This window comes from Taudactylus pleione, unplaced genomic scaffold (assembly GCF_031769625.1).
Source record: "Taudactylus pleione unplaced genomic scaffold, aTauple2 ptg000113l, whole genome shotgun sequence".
Lineage (NCBI taxonomy): Eukaryota > Metazoa > Chordata > Amphibia > Anura > Myobatrachidae > Taudactylus > Taudactylus pleione.
Window position 1 is genome coordinate 3,690,859 of NW_028284515.1, and position 23,700 is coordinate 3,714,558.

General features: G+C 44.9%; 1 protein-coding gene across 1 annotated transcript in view; it reads left to right on the forward strand.

Moving 5' to 3' along the window:
• Window positions 1–23,700, forward strand: part of LOC148525054 (uncharacterized) — a 124,791-nt gene that overhangs the window by 100,007 nt on the left and 1,084 nt on the right. The window lies entirely within an intron of this gene.

A 23,700-nucleotide genomic window follows, 5' to 3' on the forward strand; every position in this document is an offset into this window, starting at 1 on the left:
TTTCCTAGTATACTGTGTTTGTTATGGTATCAAGGTTGTCCCCAGAATGGACTTTGTGTACATCAGGGCATGATTTCTGGAAGGATTACTAAAAAGTGTTCTAATGCTAATAAGTCATTTTTTATGTATGTTAAACACTATCGGTATGTGTTTGGCGAAGATTGTTACTCTGTGGTTTTGACAAAATGGTGTTGTGTGATCTATTTCTAAGATGGAGTCTTGTAGCCATTCGTGAGATGGTGTCGCGCAGATTCCGATTGTAAACAGATTCTGTCTTAGCTGATTATCCGGCTTTGACATTACCGATGTTTCCACTGTCTTGCGCGCTACTCAGGCTTTGAGTAAAAGGAAGTGGGCGGCATTATGTAGTGCTGGTCATCTGCATCATATGCTGCGGTTGCCGTGTATATGCATTGATTAGCATATTTACGCAGCAGCCGAGTGCGTGCGTTCTCTCACTTGCGTTCCTTGAATCAGGCCCAGAGTCACATGGCGCATGCGCCAAGTTACATTACTGTACTCGCTCACTGCAAATCTGTATTCAGCAGGATTCACAGGCAGGGAGCTTTTGGGGGAGGAAACAGGGCGTGTCTTGACCGTTTCAGTGGTGTATCAAATCCTGCATTTGCAAACCCATATGTGCAAAACAATACTCCGGTGTCTCATTTACATTGGCCATTCTGAGTGACCATAGACTCACTCAAGGAATTGACATTTGCCGTATCTGCGTCTGATGCTGCGTAAGTTTGCGCAGTTGCATACAGCTGCCATGGCTTCCGGTGGGCATCTCAGTACAAGTCCCGGTGGCTGTTTCATTAACAGATTTTTGTTCATCCTCAGCTGAAAAAAATCGCATCAGCGGCAGCAATAGCATCCATCTCTGAATTAGGCCCTATATTAACGTCTTAAGCGGCAGCAATAGCATCCAACTGTGAATTAGGCCCTATATTAAGGTATTACAAATGAGAAATTCAACGTGCAGCTCAAACAATTCTGCTGTGCATTTAATCTATACTAACTTCACTGACTTCACTGTGAGGCAACTGAACCCTGCTATACTCACTGACTAGTTATATATCTATAACCTTTAGCAGTAATGTGATCGGCATCCTGACCGCCGAATCTTACATTACCGGCACCAGAATACCGACCGGCGGGATGCCAAAGGTAAGTAGTGGGGTGGGGGGGAGGGTCAGGGTTTGATTTAGGGGTTAGACACTAGGGGGATGGTTAGGGTTAGGCACTAAGGGGGAAGGGTTAGGTTTAGGGTGCGGGAAGGGGGAGGTTAGGTATAGGCACTAGGGGGGGAAGGTTAGGGTTAGGCACCAAAGAGGAATGGTTATAGTTAGGGTAGGGAGAGGGGGAGGGTTAGCATACCGACCAACAAGTGTCCATATGTTAACCCTGTCTGGATCCCGGCATCAGGATTCTGACAGCCAGAACCAGGATCCCGACTGTCGGTATTTCATACCGATCCCCTTTAGCAGATGAGATTTGTATTACTGTATAAGACGTCAGTTTTAATAATTCTGCTGCATGGCAACATACAGCTTTATCAGTAAATCATAGCGGGTTCTGGGCAGGATTCAGCATTGCACGTAAGTGTACTCCTGAACGCAGATTCCCGATTATCGGGAATCTGCGCGTGAGCAGGACCCATTCTGCGAGTGTACAGAATGGGTCCTGCTAAGATGCACGCAAGCCCTTGAATGCCTCTGCCTGATATCAAACTAAAAAAAGCATGCATGTTCCTTGCGCACAGATACAGTATGGTATGCCATCACACCCTGTGGTTAACTGCATATTTAAAGTGAGATTGCTGTCACACAAAATGGTGGCGCTGCTAATTCACAGAATTGTGTACTCATTGGAATACCCACATCCCACACATGCACACCTTCCGTGGAACATAATACATGTCTTAAATTCAGAAATGCACTCGTTTAACACATGTTGGGCAAATGGATGAATGTATATGTGTTATGAGTATATACTATGTTTTGGTGGTTAATTGCATTTGTTATCTACGGGTGTTGTTGCATGTTTGGTCTGAAACACGTGTTTTTATAGGTTGCTATACTTGATGGTTTGGTATTTATTTTGCTCCAAAAGTCAGGAAAGGGGGCAACCATCCCATTCCTGTCACCGGGAAACTAGGCAGAAGTTATACCTCTGTGTGGTTTAACTAGTACTGGTGGGTCTGGCAGAAAGAGTAATTTGGAATTGTATAATGCGCACTTGCTGCTACCTCGACTGATGGTATTAGGGGCTCTGGCATACGAGACATGTGGCAGGGGTGTGATGCATATAATGGGACATAAGGGGGCTCTGGTGTATAAAAGTTCATGTGGAGAAGATGGTAAATAAAGGAGCATGTGGATGGGTCTGACAGCATATAAGATGCATGAGGGGGCTCTGATGGTATATAAAAGGGGCAGGTGGGTGCCTGAAATCTGATAAATAAAATGGTTGTACTGTAAGTAGAGATGAACAGGTCCAGTTCTCCAAGAGTCCCGCGTAACTCGTATTCCAAAACGAGGCAAAACGTCATCATCCAGCTGTCGGATTCTCGTAGATTTTGGATTCTATAAAGGTCCCGGTGATCTGCTCCATTTTTACTTTGGCTGTGGAGAGTGTACAGATCAGACATGCTCTGTTCTTCTCTATTGTTCAAGTGTGCAGTGTTGTAGTTGTTCAAGGGTGCAGTGTTGTTGAGCTGGGCCTGCAGAACATGGGGGTGCTGCTGTGTCACTGTTGTCCTATCAATCAAGGGACTATGGGCCTGATTCAGAGCCGCTCGCTCTGGCAGAGTGCTCGCTCTGAATCAGGGCCAGGCTTTTATTTTTTTGGAGCGGCCTCTTGGCTGCTCGCATAGCTGTGGGTGACCAGCCACAGCTATAGCGAGCGGCCATGATGATGGTCGCGATGTTCAAGACCAACGCGACCATCGGGCTTGCGACGAAACCCTTGTGGTAGGGTTTCGTTCATTGCAAGCCCCAGAGAGCTTTCGGCTCAAACAGAGCCGGAAGATCTCCACTGACATCACTTGTGATGTCAGTGGGGCCGCCCCCAAATGGCAGGCGTTCTCATGGGAACGCCTCCATTTGGGCAACATCGACAGCTCGCCCCCTTTGGTGCGAGACCCGGGACGACGGAGTGCCCGTTGCTAGCCGGGTCTCATGCATGCACATGATGGAGCCGGCTCCGTTGTTCGCATGCGCTGTGGGCCACCACTGACCCGGTTGCGAGCGCTCAGCGCTTGCGACCGGGTCTGAATCAGGCCCTCTGTTCTTCTCTGTTAATCAAGGGTGCAATGTTGTAGTTGTTCAAGGGTGCAGTGTTGTAGTTGTTCAAGGGTGCAGTATTGTCGGGCTGGGGCTGCAGTACATAAAGTGGGGGGTGCTGCTTTGTCACTGTTGTCCTGTAAATCAAGGGGCTAGGACTGCAGTTCATAAAGGGGTGCTGTGTCATATAGTGGTGCTCTGTCAATTCAGAGGAGCTCTTCACCCATGTAAAAAAAATAAAAGTTAAAATGAATAATTACCATTCTACAAAAAATAGTTTAAAAAAATATATATTTTTTTATTTTTTTTTGTGTGTGATAGCTACGCTATTATTGTTTGGTGACACTGCTGGCCAGACTGCAGCTTATCATCCACGTATTTGTGACTCTGCAGGTGGTCCATCCGCACTCCGCAGGGGTGCTTTATTGTCCATAAAGGGGCACTGTATTGATCATCAAGGGGCTGCTGCCTCGTCCAGGGGTGCTCTTCCCCAGTGTAAAAAAATTAAAGTTAAATAAAATTAGCATTCCACAAAAAATAAAAGATCTTTATTTTCAGTTTTTTTAGTGTTTCCTAGCTACGCTATTATTGTTCGGTGATACTGCGGGCCAGACCGCAGTTTATCATAAATGTATTGTGACACTATAAGTCGTAGCACAGTGTGTTATTCTTAAAAAAATATTGTGACACTGTAAGTGGTAGCGCAGTATTTTAATCATGAAAAAAATTGTGACACTGTAAGTGGTAGCGCAATGTGTTATTCTTTTCTTATTCATAATAAATCTTGTGACACTAAGTGGTAGTGCAGTGTGTTACTCTTTTCTTATTCATAAATAATATTTTAACACTATAAGTGGCAGTGCAGTGTTATACTCTTCAAAATCTTTCTGACTAAGTGGTTGCGCAGTGTTTTACTCATAACATTTTTTGTGACACTGTAAGTAGTAGTGCAGTGTATTATTCTTTTCTTATTCTTAAAAATATTGTGATACTGTAAGTGGTAGTGCAGTGTGTTATTCTTATTCATAAAAAAATATTGTAACACTGTAGGTCTTTGATACCACAGTGTAATATTTAAAATTGGTACAAATTGACCTGTGTGCTGTACCCCACTTCATTTGTGTTTGTTGATTTGGAGAACGATCTGTTGAGTGGAGAGCAGGAACCACATAATAGAGCTGGAGCTGCTGCCAGTGTCACCAGTCATGATGATACTAGTCCGTCTACATCATCTACTAAAGCCTAGGCCCAAGGGCATAAAGAGCTTAAGTCAGGGCATCTAAAATCAAAGAACCAATCTTTTACAGTGGTAAAGAAAAAAACATCAAAGGGAAAGTTAGTGCAGAAAGACATAAAATGAGCAATATGCCTTTCACCACACAAAGTGGCAAGGAAAGGCTAAGGCCTTGGCCTTTATTTATGACTTGTGGTTTTTCCTCTTATGATGATGTAAGCCCTTCTCCCTGTAGATGTTTCAAAAAAATAAAAATTGTTAAGGCACAGGAACCAACTGTGTGCTCAGAAATGTCACATATCCCTGAGGAGTCTAAAGTGTGTCAGTGGGTGCCATGTGTGAGCCTGACCTTTCCAAAACTGTACTCAAAGAGAAGCCTCCTTCACAATTGTGCATCCTCTGCAAATGTGAAGATGAGCAGCACAAGTCAACATGCTGACATAGAAATCAAGGATGCTTCTGTAGAAGTGCACCAGGATGAGGAGGATATTTGTGTAGCTGACGCTAATAAGGATGCTGATGATGAGGATGTTGTTGATGAGGATGTTGTTTGTGTAAATCAGGCCCCAGTAGAAACAGTTGTTGTCCATGATAAGGAAAAGCCCATTGTCATGCCTGGGCATAAAACAAAAAAATATACTTCTTATGTGTTGAATCATTTCTATCCAAATCTGGACAACAATTGTCAAGCCATCTGTACCCATTGTAATGCCAGAGTAAGTAGAGGTAGGGACCCTAACCATCTAGGAACCTCCTCCCTGTTATGTAATCTACAGCACATCCATCACAGTGTTTGCAAAATTCAGAAACCTTGGCTAAAAAGTAACAACAAGCAATCCAGCATCAGCTAGCTCTCTTCTCTCTGCTAGATCCAAGTACCTGGCATCTTCACCAACAACACCTTCATCAACAATATCCTCAAACATGATCGGAAGTAGTCCTGCATCCAGTTGTATAAGGCTAACTCAGTCCTCCCTTACCCTGGATTCCTTAGAAGAATCCTTGAGCGCTATGCCTGCTGGTGCTGCTGGGAATGGATATCATCCTAGAAGAGGACCAGGAAGACTACTACTAGTAGTTTAAAAAAATTGACTGTTAAACAATCCTTTGCAAGGGGGAGAAAGTATGACAGCAGTCACCCAGTTGCACAGGGAATCACTGACACCATAACATCTATGCTAGTATTAGATGTGCATCCGATATCCGTCATTAGTGCAGTGGGTTTTTAGACAGTTAATTGAGGTCCTCTGTCCCCGCTACCAAATCCCATCTAGGTTCCACTTCACTAGAAAAGCAATTCCCAGCCTGTACAGGGACATTAAAAAAACTTAATAAGTGTCCTCCAAAATGCTGTTGTACCCGCTGTCCACTTAACTACAGATATGTGGACAAGTGGAACAGGGTAAATGCAAGATTACATAACTGTAACAGCTCACTTGGTGGGTGTATTTCCTTCAGCGGCACCGACAGCAGCAGCAGCATCTAAGAAAAAGCATCTTATTCAGAGGCAGGCTACTCTGTGTATACTGGTTTCACTAAGAGGCATGCTGCTATCAACCTCTTAGAAAAACTCAGGGAAGTCATTGCAAAAATGGCTTACCTCACTTGGACTCTCCTCAGGATTTTTGATTTCTGACAATGCCACCAATATTGTGAGAGCATTACAGCTGGGTGAATTCCAACATGTCTTATGTTTTGCTCACATTATTAACTTGATGGTGCAAATTGTTTTAAAATATGAAAGGGCCATGCAGGAGATGTTCTCGGTGGAACACAACATTTCTGGGCATTTTCGCCATTCAGCAAGTGCATGTAGAAGATTGCAGCACCTGCAAGAAATGTTGAATTTGCCCTGTCACCAGCTGAAGCAAGAGGTAGTTAGGAGGTGGAACTCCACCCTTTATATGCTTCAGCGGATGGAGGAACAGCAAAAAGCCAACCAAAGCTACACAACAAAGTATGACATAGGAAGAGGAGGGGCACTGTACCTTACTCAAGCTCAGTGGAAATTACTTTGTGTGTTGTGCAGAGTGCTAAAACCTTTTGAAGTAGTCACCTGTGAAGTGTGTTCAAACACTGCCAGCTTGAGTCAGGTAATTCCTCTCATTAGACTGTTGGAAAAGCAGCTTAAGAAACTAAAGGAGGAGCTGAAATGAAGCGATTCTGCTAAGTATGTCGAACTTGTAGATCAAGTTCTTTATTTGCTTCACCAGGATCCAAGGGTTGTCAGGATCTTCCAATCGGAGCAATATATTTTGGCAACCGAGCTGTTGGTAAGCAAATTGTCAGCTAAAGCGGCATGTGATGCAGCGATGGCTCCTCCTTTAGTTTCTCCAGCAAGTGCGGCTCCCAGGAAAAAACTAAACTTTCCCAAAAAAAGACCCACTGGTGATGCAGATTTGTCAACACAACCAAGTTTTGACATCTGGTTGGGTCTAAAACAATTGCTTACAATTAATGAGACCTCTGATATGGTCACCATTCAAAGAATGGTTGAGGACTATTTTAGCATCCAAATAGATATGTCAGACAGTCCTTTTCACTACTGGCAGGAAAAAAAGGCAATTTAGAGGCCCTTGCACAAACTGGCTTTGCTTTACTTGAGCTACCCACCCTCCAGTGTGTACTAAAAAAGAGTTTTCAGCACAGCCGGAAACCTTGTCAGCGATCGGCGTAGGAGGTTACTTCCTCAAAATGTGAAAAAGATGATGTTATTCAAAATCAACTACAAATTTCACGAGGAAGACCTTTACCGCCAATTGCATCCAAAAATTACAGAGGCACCTGTAGAGGCAATAGTGGATTCCAGCATGGAAAAAATAATATTGTGTGAAGATGATGTACATACTGATGAGGGTGAGGAATCGGATGATGATGGTGACATCTTGCTTTTGTATAGCCATTTTGTGTGCAGAGAGATCATTGCCAGCAATGTCAGCTGCCTGTTGGTAGCTTGTTTTGTGGGGACAAAAAATCACTTCAGCCACAATTAGCAGTCTCTGACGCTGTAGTGATTGGTTTGTTAAACTGTGCATGTCCTATATACAACATAAGGGTGGGTGAAAGGGCCCAAGGACAATTCCATTTTTCACCTATTTTCTTTGCATTATGTGCTGTTTGAGGCACTGCTGCCTGACATTTTTAATTTTATAGTTTATGACACTGCCATCCTGTCTGCCACTGCTGTGTTGCAAAAGTTTAATAGATGTCCTATATTTTTTCAAACTGCCGTTCTTTTGTGGCGCTGCTCTGATGCTTACTTTTTTTTATAGGTTCATACTGTATTTATTTCAACTAAAATCACAAATAGGTGTACTTGCAAAATATTCTTATGCAATTTTTCAACCTTGGGGCCATATTCAATTTGGAGTGAAAAGTCCGTTATCAGCGATAATTTATCGCCGATGATGTCATTTTCACCATTTTCACTTATCCCCATATTCAATTCAAAGACTTTTCGCAGGTGCGAAAAGTCTTTGTAAGAAAACCACTGCTTAGGTGGCAAAAAAATGCAGAATTGGGGTTTTGGGGTGCAGAATTAAAAAAAATAGCCTGCAGCCTTTGGAATGTCCCCTTAAAATAATCTGTGTCTAAAAAATAAAAAAAAATTAGCATAGGACACCCCAAAAAAAGTGGTTTCATTTTGGGGGTGAAAAAAAAAGTTGGGGTACAAACTTAAAGACTAGCAAAATTAACTCAGAGGGGGTCCCCAAGTATGCGGCAGGTGTTTTCTAGAATGCGGCAGGTTGCGGCAGGTGGATTTTTGAAGAATTTTAAAAAATCACTTCAGGGACTTTTTGCACCCATTTTCATGTACCCCAAATTTGACTAGTTATTTTTCCCCAAAAAATAGGTAAGTGCTATTCTTTACCACTTCTTCAAAGCTGCATTTATGCACCTGCTGCGGCTGTTTAAAAACCCAATTACCTTCAGCAGGCCAATTCTAGGGTACCCATAGTGGTCCCCCATGTCTTCTAGGGGGTGACAGGACTTTTCTATACTTACCTTTCAGCCGGGTCCCGTTTTCGCTGATTCATTTTTGAATACGGGGATAAGCGGACATGCGCCCGATACTTTATCCCAGGAGAAAAACGGCGATGATGGCGAAAAGTTCGACCTCAGGACCTCATTCAGAGGCAAAATGCGAGCGCTTGCTCTGAATGAGGGAGGACTCATCTATTTTCTGAGCCGGCCTCCTGGCCGCTCGCTAAGCTGTGGGTGACCAGACACAGCTTTAGCGAGCGGCCAGGTTGATGGTCGCGATGGTCAAGACCATCACGACCATCGGGGCTTGCGACGAGACCCTTGTGGTAGGGTCTCGTCTGCCGCAAGCCCCAGGGAGCTTACAGCTCTATTAGAGCCGGAAGCTCACCACTGACATCACGAGTGATGTCAGTGGGGTCGCCCCCAAATGGCAGGCATTCCGTCGGGAACGCCTCCGTTTGGCAAGCCACCCCCTCGCCCCACCTACAAAACGGTGCGAACTGTTGATCACCATCGACAGCCGCTCCTTTTGTAGTAAGCCCCGGAGTGAGTGGCTTGACCACGCGCAGTGTGGCCACTGTGCGTGTGCAGGGCCTCTACATTGACCTGCTTGCGAGCGCATCGGCGCTTGCGAGCGGGTCTGAATGAGACCCTCAGACTTTTCGCCTCAAATTGATTTGCAGATAGCAACCTGGTGGGGTTGGTTTTCCTTTGATCATAACAGCCATGTTTGGTCTGATGCAATACAAACACCAAATGGAAACGCTATTTTGTGATGCTATCTGGAGAGGGAAGCAGTCAGGAAGCTGATGGACGTAATCTCGAACCGCCAGCTTCCCAATTTTATAATCCCAGCATGGTACTAATGACAGGTGTCGATATTCCGACACCTGTCATTAGACCTGCGCCGGGAGCCCGACACCTGGCTTACCGATCGAAGGTAAGACGAGCACTGGGAGTGGACAGCCGCGGAGGGAGAGGATTAGGTTAGGGGCTCCCGGGGGGACTTAGGGTTAGGCACTCCCCCGGGCGGTTAGAGTTAGGCACCCCCCCCTGAAAGGCTTAGGGTTAGGCTGTGGGGAAGGGGGGGTTAGGTTTAGACAGTTAGAGGGGGGTTAGAGTTAGGCATTTGGGGGGGGAGGTTAGGCACCCCTAAAGGAGGGTTAGGGGTAGAATTAGGTTGTTTATACTTACCTTAGGACGTTCGGTATCTTAACCCTTGCCGGGCTTCTGCTTTCGGTATATGACATACTGATTCCTCTGGAGATGTTCTCTCTCCTCCCCTCCCAGCCTTCCCATCCATAATCCCAGAAGCACAATGATAACAGATGTTTAGTACCACACTTTAAAAATCCATCTATCCTCTTCCTGTTCAGAGCTTCCATTTTGTGTGCAGCCACAGACACAATCTCCTGCATGCCCCTTTCATTTTAAAAAAAAAATACTGGACCACCACAAGCTCTGAACTGGGGCAAGGACTGATGTGAATGAGTCAAATATTCTTTGAAAATGACTCCTCACCTCCCTCCCTCACAACTTTGCTTTGGAATCCAAAACTTAAAGTACATTTACTATGAATCAGCCCTTCTTTTTCCTGCCTTCAACTACATACATACTCCATCTCCCTCAGGCCTCTTGATTAACGAAAACATATGTTTCCTTATGTGCCATGTTTGAAGTTGAACTGCCACGTGTTTGTGACGCCCACTGCTGCCACTTAGCTTAGTGCAAATTATGGGCCTAAACTGGATGAAAACAATATTGTGAGCTGTGAGGTGGTCAAAATTGACTGGAAACTAGTGGAAATTAATGTTATTGAGGTTAATAATACTGTAGGAACAAACACAGCCCCAAATTATGTGATTTTACTGTAGCTGTTTTTATGATTTTTTAGAAAAAATAACTGTCCAAAATTAAAACACAGAAGGGTGGTTTTGCCAAATTCAGATTCAAAACACAAAGGAGATACAGATCCAAAACCAAAATATGGGGGTCGGCGCACATCCCTAGTTGTAAGCAACCCTATTGCGGTTTTATCCACGGTCTTTTTCACGCTCCCTATCTGGTAATCTGAAAATGAAAAATTGGTAACTCTAGCAGGATCACCACGGAGTGAGTCACGCTACATGTCAGTGAAGTGACACACAATGACAGCAGCAGTCAGTGTGTATGAATGGCATGTCATGATCAATGACTGGACACTGGGGGCAGCATTTGCCAGAAGGAAGGAGGGCCTGGGGCATCCAGGTGCAGGGGGCAACAGTCAGAAAGACATGCAGCTACTAGGGCAGGCAGGCCGCAGGATAACAGTGACATACTGTATCTGTAAGTACATAACATTGCAAACAGTGGGCCTGATTCAGAGCCGTTCGCTATTTGCGGTCATTCGTTCAAAAACAAGGGGTGGCTATTCAAATGATCCCTTCGCAAATTGCAGTCTGTTCCCACCTCTAAGTCTGAACGAGCGCGCAAAACATACGCTCGTTTATTTGATAAAAACGCCCCCTGGCCGCTCGCACCATACGTCATGTCCGCTATTTATTAGATTAATCGAGTACATCGTACAGCGTATGAACTGCTCGCTATTCTTGTGGTTGGTTTTTTCAACCGCTATTTTGCGAGCAGTTCTGAGTAAAAAAAAACCAAGTGACGTGGTCAATGACGCTGCTGTATTAATTATGCACTCCCTTAAAACGCCCATTTTGACCTTTAAGCACGCCTGCGTTCGAATTCCACTCCCCCGTTTTCAAGCACCTTCCCCTGTTACCACCCACATACGCCTCATTCTGTCACTCAAAATAGCAGGCACTCGCTATATAGCGTACAAACGATTTTCGGCCGCACTGACTGGTTCGCGCATGCGTACTAAAAACCGTACGCATGCGCAGATGTGCGAACATCGCTCGGAACGAGCGTACTGCCGCTAGTGAGCGGCTCTGAATGAGGGCCAGTGTGCGTTGAGTTGAGAGTGGTGGGGTAAAACTGTAAAAACAAAGCCACAGGGAGGAGAGGGGTGGGTAATGGGTGACACAGAAAGTATAGGGATGGGGCTAGGGCAACACAGGGGGAACAGGGGTTTGGTAAGGTCGTCCCCTAATAAATCAGATCATTCCTGCTCCTCAAGGTCTGGATATGAATGCCCATGCAAAATTCAGTACCTGGAGGGAAGGGGGAGGGGCACAACAGCATAGGCATGCTCCGGGCTCCATGGTTCCACACTACACCTCTGCATATTTTGGGTGAGGGATCTTTATTACTATTTATGAGGCAAAATGTATTATTATATGAGGGATTTTAGAGAAGGCATAACACAGGGTAGATGACAAATTTTATATATATATATATATATATATATATATATATATATATATCTCCACAACAAAAATTCAGGCGGCACTCAGAGACTTCCAAAGTTGTGAAGAAGATTTATTCAACCATAGTGCAAAGACATCAACGTTTCGGGGAACAAGTCCCATTTATCAGGATAAACAAACACATCAAAAGCCAAACATTTAAATAAACTTACCTCCATGCTTCGGCCGAGTGAGAGCCACGATTGCGTCAGCCTGACTTCTGGCGTGTGCACTTCCGGCACCAGCAACACTATGTCCACCGGAAGCGATCACCCAGGACGCAGGCTGCAGCCATGGCAACACTAAACAAAAACAATAGAACGTGCACCAAAGAGTGATTGGTATGCAAAAAGAATCAAAATGAACAAAGCGCTGTGTGTATGTGTTTAGATTGTTGATCATAAACATAGTGATAAAAGAGTGCAATAATAAAGATCAAAATGAGGACATGTCAGGAAAATAATTGACATGAAAAGTGTACAGAACTGTGAAAAAAAGTGGGAGTGAAGAAATGTAATAAAAAAATAAAAAAAAATTATTGTATTAGTTCAAAGACCCAAGAAATGTGTAATAAAAAAATATATATATCTATAAAAAAATCTATAAAAATATATAAATATATAATGATATAAATGTAGATACTACAACTACACAAAAATACAGGAAAATAATAACAATATGTGTTAAACCAACTAAGTAAAATGTGTATATGTGAAGTAATATTAATATGCTGCAGTATTGAGAATTCATTAGGACCAGAGGATCATCATGCCACATATGTCTAACTAGACAATGCTGAACATAGAAAATGCAAATACACACAAACCTTTGTTTGGTATATTAAACCAAAACATGGCATGGCAGCTCTCACTCATTGTTTCAGAAAAAAAATCACAAAAAATGGAAACATATCAAATATCAAATCCATTCTATCAGTAACAAACATTATAGCTCAATAAATACATATAAATAGCTTATAAATATAAACAGGAACATATCATAAAAATATCATCGAAACGTTGATGTATTTGCACTAAGGTTGAATAAATCTTCTTCATGACTTTGGAAGTCTCTGAGTGCTGCCTGAATTTTCGCTGTGGATGTATATTGAGACGCTTCCCTCCTAATGGAGGGCACCAGAACATTTATAGTCCTTGGAAGGCTTCCCTGAGTGCCGGGCTGGTCTGTATATATATATATATATATATATATATATATATATATATATATATATGAGATATGGCAAGCCTGTATGTATAAAGGGAAGATGTGGTTAAGTCTAGCTATAAAATAAGGGCACGAGCATGCCCTTATAATAAGCAATATTAGCCAAAACCTGGGACTGCCCCAGTGATGAGGGTCAGACACATAATACAGTATAGCATTGATGTACCTAGGCTGGGGTCACACCTGTACAGTGACATCACGCAGGTGCATCCCCCGTACACCGGTCCCTGTTGCTAGGGGTGCCTTCCTTGTTGCTAGGGACCAGCATATGCATTCCAAGCTGAGAGCCCTGGACTGTACCATCTGTGTGGAGGCAAGGGGGGTGTCACATCCCGCAGGTCACCGAGAGACCGGCGCCTGGATCATCCCCCTATCATCTGGCCGGCATTCAATGGGACTTTACCAGACAGCACAGGCCGGTGCACACACACGGGTCACCCATACATGACACAGCCCCCCTCCAGGGTGCAGTGGTGCAGTCCTGTATTGCAGTGAGCTCTGCTGTCTAGAGGGATAACACAGGGATGAAGTGTCAGCTCCCAGGACAAGGAGCCTCCTTCCCTCAAACAGGAAGTTGAAGAAAAAACTGAGTTTAAACTTTAGATTACTCCCAATTTTTAACTGTTTTGGCATGCTACACCGAGCGACAGTTCTACTCGTCCATGCCAAATTTCAGCCTAGTACGTCCAATAGCATTTGAGATGTAGCCCCTCAAATACCATGCCCCCAGCTAAGGAATTCCCTATGGGAGAATTCCGTTTATTCGATTTAGCCTTAATATAAACTTTATTGGGAACATGATTCACTTACTGTACAAACTGCACTAAATCAGGGGTTCTTTTGATCACAACTGCACCTGCAATGTGTGTACAGTGAAGTAGAAATGACACATCTTCATGGAACTTAAATCGGTTTAATGTTATGGGAGTTACTGAGAATAAACTGTAATTCCAAACAAACTGCAGAAGTGACACACAGTTACAACTCACATAAAATGTTGCAGTAAACTAACATTGTGTTATATAATAATTTAAAGCAACATTCGTTAGAACCATTTCCATAGAACTATACTGGAACTGTGATCTTATATTAAACATAGAATTTGACGGCAGATAAGAACCACTTGGTCCAGTCAGTCTGCCCCATTTTTAAACATATTGTTACCTCAACCCTTATTGATCCTTACTTCTTCTGAAGGATATCCTTATGTCTATTCCATGCATGTTTAAATTGCTCTACTATCTTAGCCTCTACCACCTCTGATGGGAGGCTATTCCACTTGTCCACTACCCTTTAAGTGAAGTAATTTTTCCTCAAAAGTCAATAAGATTTGTTTGACATGATCTCCCCCCAGTAAATCCATGCTGTTTGGGGTCCTGCAAATTGCTGGATTTGAGAAAATCTACAACTCTTTCTTTTGAGACTGTTTCCATCAATTTCCCTACTACTGATGTAAGGCTCACTGGTCGGTAGTTGCTTGCCTCTTCCTTGCTTCCACTTTTGTGCAGTGGGACAACGTTTGCTCTTTTCCAGACCTCTGGAATTACTCCAGTAGCTAGTGACTGGTTTAATAATTCTGTTAATGGTGTTACCAGCACCCCTTTAAGCTCTTTTAGTATCATTGGATGTATCCCATCTTGTCCCATTGATTTATCCACTTTCAGTTTTGAGAGTTCTGTTAGGATAGGGGTTCCCAAACATGGTCCTAAAGGCACACTAACAGTCCAGGTTTTAGGGATAGCCATACTTGAGCACAAGTGACTTAATTAGTACCTCAGTTATTTTGATTTAACCATCAGTAAACAATCATGGATATCACTAAAACCAGGACCGTTAGTGTGCCTTGAGAACCGAGGTTGTGAAACACTGTGTTAGGATCTTCTCCTCTGTAATTGTGCTTGTTCCTACCTCATTTGTCTGATTACAGCTGCAACTTAACTGTGGCCCCTTGCCCTCTCTGTCAGTAGTGAATATTGAACAAAAATAATTATTAAGATGATCAGCTATTACATTGTCTCCCTCAACAAGACTCCCTCTTTCTGTCTTTAGTAAAGTTTTTATTCCACCTTTTGTTTTTCTCCTTTCGCTTATATACTTAAAAAAGTTTTGCCCCCTTTACCCACTGACTATGCCATTTTCTCCTCAGCTTTTGCCTTTGCACATCTGATTACTTTCTTAGGGGTATATGTTAGGGGCCACCCAGGGCATGCCCCTAACACTGAACCACTAAATCTTATTAGTACCTAATAAATGCGGGGCCTGAATTACTAAAGAATGCTCATTAGCCCAATAGATACATGAATGTCCCACGAACCACACCCAACAGTTAGCATTTCTTTAACCCGCAAAAACGGTTAATCACATCTAGATAGGCTAATACAATTTATAGAAAAACAGCCCAGCCAAGGGAAGGAAAACAATAGTTGGGTGACCCATGTGAATGTGAAAATCAGCAAACCTCTTTGAGGGTAAATCTGAAGAGCCCTTCAAAATCCTTAGCGGCAGTAGGCATAAGGCCCCTGGGTTTCCCAAAAAACTCACAAGAAGCGCTGCTAACTATGCAACTTATCGCCACAAAACTAATTCTTGTAGGCTGACGACTACCATCGACCTAAATGTTTTAAGGCTTCAACAGAAGCACCTGCAGCTGCCATGCAGACTGCCGCCCAATCCTGAAAAACGTGTTCCAAACTGATCTAGCGGCAAATTTAAAGCAATCAAATAGTGATGAAAGACCCTTGTAAAGTAAACCTAGATAACGTTGTCTGAGTGGCGTGAAGGAGCCAGCGTGCACTGCCTGGGGGCTGTAACCTATTAAACGTATGGCCAATCCGACTAGTATTGGTGAAAGGGTGTGCTGGAGCTGGGATAGAGGTTCATCGTCCTTTAGTAAGATGATCAGTTTATTAATCTATGAATACGACACAATTACTGGTTATACTGAAAACTTCATTCTTAAACAAACCACCCGTTGATGTCTAATGCTGGGTACACACTGTCCGATATATTGGCCAATCAATCGATCGGCCAATATATCATGCCCCCGTCGGCCAGTGTGTACAGAGAATATGTCTGTGAACAACGTCGTGTTCACAGACATATCGCATTGGCTGTGCTGCACAGCCAATGAACAGATATGTCTGCAGACATATCTGTCCATCGGCAAGTGTATACGGCGATCAGCCGAATGCCTTTATACAGGGGTGCAGAGATGGGGGGAGCCATGAGCGGGTACTACTTACTCCTCCTTACGCTGCTGCATGCTGGGCTGCACTGGAAGACTGTCCGAGGCTGCTAAAGCAGCAACCCAAGCAGTCTCCTATGCCAAAGGGGGGGAGCAATCATGCTGATCGTGCCCCCATTGGCTGTGAGTTGAGCTGAGGGTCACACAGCGCCCCCCTCCCCAGCGCCGCAAATGTTTTTTTGAAGGGGGTGTGGCTACACCTTAATCAATTAGGTCACGCCCCTACCCGCCCCCCGGGACCCGCTGCAGCATACAGATGATGGTCGTTCAGTGTGTATGAAAGACCATCATCTGCAGATATATCTGTCAGGTGTGTACCCACCTTAACTCATCTTATTTAATAATAACCCATCACTTAAAAGGATCCCTAAATAAGCTAACCAAAATTCCAAATGAAAGAGTAGTGCCTCTTAATTAACCGATGCGATACCCAAACCTGTAACTATAGGATCCTTGAAATTTGCTAGCTCAATAGGTCTTCGCGAAATCACTTAGAATGGGGCGCTCCACTCCTGACCGACATAACAGGAAACTTTGTGAAAGAAGAAAACGCTACACCGAGCTGCTGACGTGGATGCTCCGGAATGACTTTGCTCATGCCATTTGCAATGATTCCAACAAGTATGTATGGAATGGCGAACCTCCCCTTGCACTCGTAACCAAGAAAACTTTGGTAAACATTACAAACCATCAACTAAATCCCCAGGGTACGTGAAGCCAATGACATCAAAACAAACTACTTAAATTCTGGTGCGACAGCCAGACGATATTAACAGTACCAGGGTAAGCTGTGTATTTCAGCAAAAAAGGGGAGGAGGCCAGCCCCCAAAACCCAATCCATGGACAATGAGACAAGGACATCTGAAATACCATACTCAACTCTCGGAATGTGACATGTCCTAACATCCATGCTCCTGCGCAAACACACTAAGAGGTGAAAAATGACTAAGCAAACTCAAAATCGAAGGCCCAGCAAATATTGATAGCAAGAACTACACCTAAAATATCAATGCATAACATAATCCTCCTGCTGCCGAGTCTGGTAGCTCAGATTTCGGCTGCAACCATGATTGGAAAAATCTCCAAAAAACAGCATACTGTCAGTTAGATCTTGCCGTATCCATGAAACCGGCCAAGTTCTCGCATACAGCAGCCCTTCAATAACTCCCCTAAAACTACGGAACTAGACGCATCCTTAAACAACTGATATCTGTAATTTTCCACCCAAGCAGGTAGCCAATTCTAACTCCATTGAAATCCGTAAACCTTACCAACCAAACCTGCAGATCCTCCCACCAGTCCTGAGACAAGTGAAAATGTCGATATCTTGAATACTGGCTATGAAGCGGTCCGAGCGTCGACAATTTCCTGCCCGTGGGTACTAATCTACAATCAAAATTCATGGACTATAAGCACTTGCAATTGCTCCCCAATAATTCTCCAATTCACTAACTTTATCCAAAGACAATTGGTAAAGACCTAGCAAAGTGTCTATCTATCCACAGATAGGACAAACGTGTAACAGAGACCTCAGTTTAGTCGCGAGAAACCGGTATGCCTAGAATCGATAAACACCTGTAAAGAAAAAATAAATCCTCCACTACCAATAAGCAACCAAAAAATCTGGCCCCCCTCCCCGTGACGTGTAGTGCTTGCACGCACCGTAGCAAAGGTGAGCTGCAACAGACGACAAAAGGAAAAGTAAACAGAACAACCCGTTGGAAAGATTTTATCGACAGCATAAGTTCCAGCGACACAAATTTCCTTACACAGAAAAGATACGGAGTGAAAGCGGCATTAAACGAAAATGTATTCAATATCCACTTTAGCCAGGGGAGCTTGCTCGCCAAAACTTTGCACCCTCTCCAATGCCTGCTCGAAGAATTGGTACAGCTCTCGGCAAACTGCCGAATCTAAACGCATCATTGACAGATCACCGAGACACTGCTGCTGCTGACACTGGGAGATGTGTCTGGGACCTGCTCACTGTCTGTGTGATGTGTGTTTGTGAGTGACTGCTGCTGCAGGGCCAGGGCTGCACACTGATTGGCTCTCACTGTCTCAGAGAGTCAGTCAGAGCTAGCATAGAGGGGAGTGAGGGAGTGACTGAGGGTCACGTCTGAGGCAGCTAGAGGCAGCCTCCAACGAGCCCAGTAGCATGAGCCAAGGAGACTATCACATGCAGAGACACAGCACACAGCATCCAAGGGAGGCACAGCTTTTAAGAATTAAAGAACATAAGCCACCATCGGAACACCATCTAATGATTACCATTCCATGGCAGCAACCATCGGAATGCTGCCATCGAATGGCAAAAACACTAACATCGGGAGAAAAACATTGATGTACGGCAAACATCGACCATCGATGTCCATCCCTAGGGGGGGGGTTGTGTGACGGAATCGGTATGTCTAGTGGTTGGAATCCCGACAGCGGCATCCCGGCAGAGGAGGAAATCCTGATCATCCAAGGTAAGTATTGTCTAACCTAATTCTACCCCCTAACCCTCCCTTAGGTATGCCTAAACCTAACCTCCCCCCCAGTGCCTAACCCTAATCCCCCCTCTAAGTGCCTAAACCTAACCCCCCCTCCCCACCGCCTGAACCTAACCTAACCATTACCTCCCCCCGGGGGTGCCAAACCCTAACCCTCCCTCCCCCTAGCCTAACCCTAATCTTCTGGGGGGTGCCAAACCCTAAATCCCCCCTGGGAGCCCCTAACCTAACCCCCCCATGCGGCTTTCCGCGCTCGGCATCACTTTGATCGGGATGCCGGGCGCCGGTCTCTCGGCGTCGGTAAAATGACAGGCGTCTAGATTTAGACTCCTGTCATTTAACCCTCGCCGGGATTAAGCAGTCGGGAAGCCGGCTGTCGGGATTAGTTCCGCCGGATTCCCGACTGCATACCTGTGTAACAGCGCTGACATGTAGTGTAGGGGGAGCATAAAAAGGGGTGATTATGGGAAATCTTATAAAATGATAAACAATGTGATTTTTTTTTTTTTTATATAAATCTGTAATAAGTGCCCAAATCCTACTTTTACAATGAGACACATTAAAACATTTTTTGGCAGATGAGCTGCTGTTTAAATTTGCACTTTATTAAAAAGCACTTTTTATCTGCAAGGGTGAAATTATATGAAGCTTGCTGCTGCTGCTGCTGGGGAAAGGGGGGAGGGAAAGTGTCTGCTTACTGAAGGATATAGGGGAACTGGCTGGAAATGAAAGTGGAAACAAGGAGGGAGAGCAGTAAAGCAACAGCTAATGAAAAACACAGCAGAGCACAGGAGGACAGCAAATGCACTAATAAATGGTGATACTCAGCCCAGCCTGGTTCCAGAACTGGAAAAGAGGAAGATGGCTCCTCTTCCAGGCTATTTATAATGCATAGTAGGGGCCCTGCCCTTTATTGATGCCATAGGCTATTGTTTTGATGGACACAATCCTGGCTACGCCCCCTCTTCTCCTTAACCCCTGGTGAACTAGCAATATTCCATCCTAAACAGGGTGCTTATCTTTCCTCAAACTTATTCAAGTATTCAGATCTATTAGTTTATTGTCCAGTTCCTCTTCCTGACCTGGTGGTCTGTAGATCACCCCTATACGAAAAATCACTTTCTCCCCTGTTTCTATAGTCACCCAAAGGGACTCGGTTTTTTCTTCAATACCATGTATTAACGTAGTATTTATGCTTTCCTTGACATACATTGCTACTCCTCCTCCTCTTCTTCCCATTCTGTCCTTCCTAAATAAATTAAATCCCGGTATAGCTATGTCCCAGTCATGATTTTCATTGCACCATGACTCTGTAATAGCCATAGTATCCAGATCATACCTTATCATTATTGCAATTAGTTTGGGTTTTATTTCCTAAGATCCTAGCATTTGCACACATTGCTCTTAGAGTTTTATTTGTTTGTTCGATATTGTTTGTTCGATAGATGAACGATATATTACAAGTGGGCGTGTGCACTCAATAAGTCTGTGAACGACGTAGTGTTGGGAGCCGAACACCTATTTTCCTGTATTCTCTACACTATTTGTGGCCAATTCTACTGGGTTCCTGCTTGGACCTTGCTGGACAGCTTAGAACTCTATTATACAGTATAACCGTTAGTGGACCCAGTGAGGTTACAATAATATAGAGAGAGCTAGGGGGGGCGGGCGAAGCACTGATACTGAGCAGGCAGCCTGAACCCACCAGACGCTGTGGCTGCGGGGGCCGGCAAATGAAGAGACAGAGGCCCTGATTCAGAGCCAGACGCTCTGACAGAGCGCTCGCTCTGAATCAGGGCCGGCCTTCTTCTATTTGGAGAGGCCTCCTGGCCGCTCGCATAGCTGTGGGTGACCACCCACAGCTATAGCGAGCAGCCAAAATGATGGTCGCGATGGTCAAGACCATCGCGACCATCGGGCTTGCGACGAGACCCTGCAGTAGGGTCTCGCTGCCGCAAGCCCTGGAGTGCTTTTGGCTCTATCAGAGCCAAAAGCACTCCCACTGACATCACTAGTGATGTCAGTGGGGACGGCCCCAGACGGTAGGCGTTCCCATGGGATCGCCTCCGTCTGGGCAGCCACACCCCCGGCACGCCCACCAAAGGGGGCGTGCTGTCACTCAACATCGACAGCACGCCCCCTTTGGTGCGAGACCCATAACGGCGGCTTGGCCGTCGTTATTCGGGTCTCGCGCATGCGCACGATGGAGCCGCCTCCGTCATGCGCATGCGCACTTGGGCAACATCGACCCGCTTGCGAGCGCTCAGCGCTCGCGAGCGGGTCTGAATCAGAGCGGGTCTGAGTCACTGACAGAGCGGTGGCTGCGGCTGGCTTTACAAGTGCTTCGGCCACTGCTCAGACTGTACACAGGGGCCATCACTGTCTGTCACTACTCACTAACACAACAGGGTGGTGAGTGGCGCCCTCCAGGGACTGGCGCCCCTAGGCAGCTGCCTATTGGTGACTCCGGCCCTGGGGGACAGTGGGTTTCTCTGAAACCTTGTATGTCCCCTTTAATTTGTTCAGTTCATGTGTCCTCTTTATTTTTACGTGTGCAACCCAGTAATGGGGGGCTGGAGTTCAGTTCTTGCTCCATACTGATGTCCGTTCATAAAGCTTCCATTTTGCACAGTATTTAAGCTTTGTTTAATTGTCTTGGGTCTGTCTCCTGATGACTACAAAACCCATTCCTTTAGAATAGGCATAGTGATTGGCTGCTGCTGTTCAGTGAATACCATTTGAGCATTAGGGTGATGAATGTCTGCTGATATCAATCATAATTTTGCTCTGTGGCATATTAGTCTGCTTCTTTTCCTACTGGGATTCTCACCCCATCTCCCCACCCCCCTCACACAGACACATTTTTGCTATTCATTGTTTGTCTGCCATTAATGCTTCATTTGTTTTTTCAGAAGAGATGCAGTATGGTGATAAAGCCCTAAGGGGTCTATTTATCAAGCAGTGAAAAATGTGGAGAAGTGGATCAATGGAGAAGGTGCCCATAGCAACCAATCAGCTTTGAAGTAGCATTTAGCAAGTACAGTCTATAAAATAATAGGTAGGAGTTGATTGGTTGCTATGGGCAACTTCTCCACTGGTCTACTTCTCCACACTTTTCACTGCTTGATAAATTGACCCCTAAGATTGTGGAGCTAGGCATTTCTCCTTTGATTTGGCCAAGAAGGCCCACTCCTTAGGGGTAGACTTGGCCTCTGTCTTAGGGCCGGTAGGTTCTTAGGTACCCAGGTTGTGACATGGGTGGGCTTAATCCTGCCCTTATTTTGTAATTTATAGTTATGGATTGGCTGTGGTCAATGATCAGTGCATTCTTGCCATCCCGAATTACACCAGTTGGATTAAAATTTATTACCAAATGCTGTGACCTCAAATTTGTCAAATATTGTTATCTCTGTCTTTATTCTATTATTTGTTTTACGGTGTATTCAAAACTCAGTTCTTTTTAGTTTTAAGCCATCAACTATAAGCAAATTACTAGTTTATAGTAGATGGCAATATAGGGAAGTCTGGGTACTGAGGAAAGAATGCCAGGTCTACTTCAGTTTTGCTGTTCTTGTTTGCTGATTGGATCCTGAATAAATGCAGTGATGTGCGATGAGGTCAGTTGCTGGGGAGGCACACATGGGGTTGGGTCTGAGTATATGGAAGCCTGTCTCACCCACTACTCACTGTAACTCTCCATCCACTACACTAAACTTCAGTGTCCATTGATTCTCCTACCTGCATCACTGAGTCTTCTCTTGCTGCTGAGCTCCAATCTCTAAACACTGCAGTGCACTTCCTGGTCACAGGAAACATCCAAGATGTTCATCAGTGCTCAAGGCACGCCACCCATACTCAGAGGCATGCCTCTATAAGCTCTATTTCTGTGTAGCTTACTGCCCGTGGTTTGGCCCTGCCCCCAGCTCTGCAAGCAGTGTCTGACTATACACAAGCGAGGCTGAGCTGTTGCTGCCTCATTTCTTAACCTCCTGCAGTCCCAGGGAGCTCCACAAATGTGAGTGATTAAGCGTCTGTGTAAACAACCACTTCAGTGACACACCCACAACACTCCTATAACACACCCATAAGATGGACAATCACCTCGCGTCTGAATAGCTACCTCCATTTCAGCACCCAGTCACCGCCCATGAACACCCAATACAGTTTCAATATACTTCTGCGTACATGCATCTGAAATCTCTACTGAGACCCTTTTTTACTGTATGAATGCTAACAAATTTGGTTTTTATTTTAAATGAAACCTCATCTATGTGTCTCTGTTGTCAATCTGTTTGTAAGACCAAGGGGCTTATGTAATAGGTTGCGAGATGCAGCCGTCAGCTCGCAACCTATTACATAAGGCCCCAAATCCATGTATAAGACCAAACCCACATGCATACAACTTGTGACACATTATTAGGCATAGGCTGAATTATATTGGGCCTGAGTCAGCATGGATCGCAGTTGCTAATACGCAATTGGACGATTGTTGCGTTCTACGTATGCATCGCAGTGCGCGAACTAGCTATCGCGATCAGGACTGCGATCGCATAGGCTACGCAGACCCCTCGCAGAGTGATTAACAGGAAGCACCATTGTGGGTGGTGACAGGGAGGGTATGCAGTCGGGATGCCGACGGTCGAAATGCCGACTGCCAGCTTCCCGACTGTCAAATCCTGCCAGGGTACTAATGACAGGCATCCAAATCCCGACACCTGTCATTAGACCTACGCTGGGAGCCCGACGCCCGGCATACCGAACGAGGGTAAGCCAGGCGCCGGGTGCGGACACCCGCGGGGGGGGAGGGTTAGTTTCAGGGCTAACTTAGGGTTAGGCACCCCCCGGGAGAGTTAGGGTTAGGGTAGGGAAGGGGGGGTAG